This window comes from Lactuca saligna, chromosome 6, assembly GCF_052625555.1.
Source record: "Lactuca saligna cultivar CGN05327 chromosome 6, ASM5262555v1, whole genome shotgun sequence".
In the NCBI taxonomy this organism is placed as follows: domain Eukaryota; kingdom Viridiplantae; phylum Streptophyta; class Magnoliopsida; order Asterales; family Asteraceae; genus Lactuca; species Lactuca saligna.
The window spans coordinates 127,919,311-127,924,376 of NC_136422.1; positions in this window are offsets into that span (position 1 = coordinate 127,919,311).

Genomic DNA, 5,066 nt, shown 5'->3' on the forward strand with positions numbered 1-5,066 from the left:
ATTTATCTTAATATAATACCCACCATTCATTTATAGTGGTAGGAAAACGCAAGTTGTTTTCTGGGATGGTTTTGCATTGAAGTTGAACACTTACATATCGGAACATCAAAATGATAATGTCATTGTTATCATCCTTCTACGTAGGGCAAAGCTCAAAACTTGGGATGGTAAAAATATTTAATTTGTGATTATATATATCCATGTCAGTACATTAACATTTTAATAGAAAAACAATTACTTCCATTATTATTTCCATGAAACATCGCAAAAATACAAGCAAAAAGTTTCGTTTGAAAACATTACTAAAACCATAATATCCAAATATCATATAAGAAAACCATAAGTCGTGTGTCTCAAAATGTCATAAAATGTGTCTCATATCAAAACTGATGTCAAGATAATGTCAAAAATATAAGAGTCTAACTCCCAGGCTAAAACTGTGGTTTGTACCCTTGCTAGCTGAAGTACCTGAAACCAAAACTGAAACTGTAAGCACGAAGCTTAGTGAGCTCCCCTAAACTACCACATACCATACAATAACATATAAAGCGCATATTAGGCCTTGCCCACTGCATCAGACCGAAGTCCGGAACTGACTAGGGCCTTGCCCACTACATCGGACCAAAGTCCGAAACTAACTAGGGCCTTGCCCACTACATCGGACCGAAGTCCGGAACTAACTAGGGCCTTTCCCTCTGCATCAGACCGAAGTTCGGAACTAACTGAACATAGCATAACATAATCAAAACATATAACAATAACACATATACTGCATACTACATCGGATCGCAGTCCTGAACACATACACATAGACATGCCTGAATTACAAAGACATCAAGCATAATGAACTACTTCTCGGGACCACCCTGGCATCGGACTGCAGTCCGGAACTACTGCTATCTAAACGGGTCGGCATTGTGACCGTAGACCCGTACCTACTGGAAGGAAACTCACCTTGAAGAGCTGACTGCTGAAAGCCTGAGTAATGAATCCATGATTGTTGTTCCGGCTGCTCCCCGAATATCATGACCAATTAAAACACTTAATCAGAATAAGGATCCTTCTATGGGTAAAATGACTATTTTACCCATGCTATGGTGTGGGTCATAACCAAGGCCCAAACCCTTTAATTCTTTCTAAGTCCACCAATGGCCCAATAATGGCCCAATTTTCTAAATTAGGCCTAACTCCTCATATGGGCCTTACTTAGGCCCAAAAATGCTCTTGGCCCATAATATCACTTCTAAAGGCCTAATCACTAGATAGGCTTCCCAAGCCCATTATTGGCTCATTAATGGCCCAATTTTCTACATTGGGCCCAAATTCCTTTATTAGGCCTTACCCTAAGCCTAACACCTATACTTAGCCCATATTCACTGACTCCTGTTGGCCCACTAAGGCCCAAAGTCCAAAATACAACCCACACCAAGGCCCAAATACTCAAGGTCCAAACTGACTGTGTTACGCGGGGCGTACTCCAAAGTAGGCTTAGCGTAAGGGCTTGATGACGAGTACGCTAGGCGTACTTACACGTACACTCAACATAATACCCTGTTAAGTCATTTCTCTATTAAGTGCTTAATATCCGAGTCAGAAGCTACAAACTCAGATCCAAGTCTTATTCCATGTCTTAAACCATAAAGTTGCTTACTTGATGGCTCGCATGACTCACATAAGCTCAAACTCTAAAATGAACAATAATCTATTTCCATGGAAATGGTTAGGTCTCATGCATGGCTTCATGAAAGCCTCAAAGATTGAAACTTTATTTCTAATAAAGTGTTTTGAGCCTCAAGGATGGCAATCCCAAGCTCAAAAACGGATTTACATGATCAAGGTCCAACCTTTGGACCTAAAGAGGTCCAAAACTCCCATAACCCTAGATCTAGAATGTGAGGAAGAAATTTAAGTGCTTTATACCTTCTTTTTATAACAAAGGGTGAGTTTAGTCCAGATCCTTGAGCTCAAGCTTCTTCTCCAACCTTTCCTTTCCTTCTTCACAACTTTTTTTCAAAAAATGCACTCACAAAAACAACTTCACACAATAAAGAGGGTCAGAATGTATTAGGGTTTTCTTATGGGTGAGGAGGCTGTTAAGAAACCAGGTGGGCTATAATGGGGTTTATATACCTCTTAAACCTTGAAATTAGGGTTTGGTGTGGCGTACCTTATGGTACGCTGCGCGTACGCTTCTCACGTCCCGCGCATCCAAAGTCACTACACCGGTTTACGCCTCGTGTATGGCTTATAGGCAGCGTCTCGGACCAAGATTCCTAAAGCCCAATCCAAAATGCCAAGTCCAACCATAGTCCAATATCTTTTTAAGTTGCATAATTGGTTAATTAATACCTCGAGAGACGGACGTTACATTCCAAGTTAGCCTCAAGCTGGTAACTATTTGTTTGGGTTAAGATTTCATTTTAATGATGATATTCCTTAAATTTAAGAATTTTAAAAAAAATGTATGTCTTCTATTAATAATTTATACCTTAATGTTTTCTTTCTTCATATTCTTACTCAATGATTATTTTTATTGTTTAACATCCTCATTTTTTTTGTTGCATATATGTGGTATTGTTGATATGGATGTGAATGGTGAGTCTTCTATTAATACTACACATATTAACATCCATACCATTGTGGGCAAGGCAGATGATTATTACTTCTGTTTTCCAATACAAAACATTGATGGTATTCTCGATTAAAACGAGGTATACTTAACAATATTAATTTTTTACCTTCATTTTAATAATTTATTATGCAGAACACAACCCATACTTACAAAAATTATTTTAATATTTTTTGTTTTTTAAAATTTTTGAAACAAGAAGGTGGTTTGTCTATCATGGCTACTATCATCGATTTTGATTTAGATGAGCACTGGTATTCTTATTATTTCCATGATTTCTACACAGAAAAGTAACAAAAAATGATGATGATAATGTTGCAGAACCATTTAACTGTGATGGTTGCAAGGGAGTGTTGGATGTTTACGATAAGTAAGTACATTATTTTACATTTGTAACGTACTTGTGCCATTATTATTATTATTATTATTATTATTATTATTATTATTATCATTTTTGTATTTTCCATCTTTATATCATTTTCATTATAAGTGTTATTTTTCAATTTTATGGTCAAGTTCGTAATTCGTGTTCAAGATGAAATTGAGTTTGTTTCTTTCGTATTGTTTGACCATAATGTTAAAGATATTATTTCCTGTGGTAAATAGTAGTTATTCAATATTCATACTTTACCTACTATTTGAGTTTGGTTATAATATTCATACTTTACCTACTATTTGAGTTTGGTTATAAGTGTCTAGATACAACAAATTAACCTTATAATTTTAATGCATATTCTTTTATTGGTTTTGTTTTTAATTTTCAAATGTTTCCTTGTATTGTAATGTAGGATCAAGGACATCAACATATCTCCAATGAGTTTAACACCTTTATGAATAGGAAGTTTGTCTTTAAAATTTAGTTCTCAAAGTTCAATCTCGAGAACAATTATCTTACCTATACTGTTCATAAGTTGACTGATGATGAAAGTGTAGTTGGTAAGGTTTTCAAACGGTCACTTGCTTATGAATAAGAGACTATTCATTCTAATGGTACTCTTAATACCAAGTCTATTAAGGTAAAAAATCAATTCATATAAGTATGATTTTTAAATGTGTCAACCAAATAATATTGTTAATAGTTCCTTATATGTATTTTGTATAAGAAAAATCTTTTTCGGTTGATGGTGCAATCTTCATGTTGTAGATGTTGAAGTTGTCACACCAACAACCTCTCTAGCCAAGCACCATATTGAGATTGTTACCACCACCGAGTCTTTTGAGTAGTTTTCTTCGAAAGATGGCATTCCTTCTCCTACCTTAAATATCCATAAAATGGAAAAGCTAGAACAATTTGAAGCCATCCATCATCATTTGACATTTCATTTTGAAGACTTTTATGCAGATTTTTGTGTCTTAATTACTAGTTGTGGAAATTTTTATTGTTTGTTTACGGATTGGTTGCTTAATTCATTTGTTTTGATTTGGAATTTTATGTTAGTTATTATTTGGTTTTAACACAATGGTATTCATGATGTTTAAGACAAATTCATATTTATGTTAAGTATTTTATATGACTTTATCATGTTATTAAATGTTTTGCTTCTTATAATTTCGTTGAATAATTATGTTTATGACCTTTGGCTTTTTATACTATTATTCTACACGAAGTCATACTATATGTCATTTGCATAAAAAAATGACTTTACATGTACACTTCACTATACATCTTTAGTGTGTCATAAGTTAAATAATTTGAATGCCACTAATTACATAATTTACCTTTTGTTATACATGAAATAATTGATTGATTATTCTCATATGGTACATTTATCATGCTGCCATGAACAAATTCATAATTGTATGATTGAAGATCTTTCTCAAGTTTTTATGATATATCTTAAAATTTTGTAAGTTTACAATTCTCATATTAAAAACCATTATTTTTTATTACATACCTTGTTTCAAATTAATTGTTTAGATAACATACCAACCTACTTTGTTTTATCTTTATCTAATAATAATACAATTTATAAATTTATATAAAATATTTTTTTTTATTTAAGTAAATATTGTAGAGGTCGAAGTTAGTTGTTAGGTGTTGAATCTTATTGATAGCTTCGTTGGTTTGTAAACTTATTACAAGTGCATTTTAATGTACGAAGTCTAGTGTGCATAGTTGATTGTATTTTTTTTTGTTCGCTTTCATATTTACTATAAATAGGGAAGTGTACTAGAGTAGATAAGTACTTCGCTTTTTCTAATTCATGTAACCTGTCTAAAGTCTTTGTACTGATTGAAAGCTAAGTTGAGACAAACAGATTATATTTACATCTTGTGTTCATCAATCATACTTTACTTTGATCTTGTTATTCAATCTTGATTTCTTTGCAACTACATTTGGTATCAGATCAGGATTCATACATAATTGATCTGTTTTTCTGAATTTTCGTAAAAGTTTTGAGCTTCGTTGTAGATTTCAATTTGCAGCTCTTTTGCA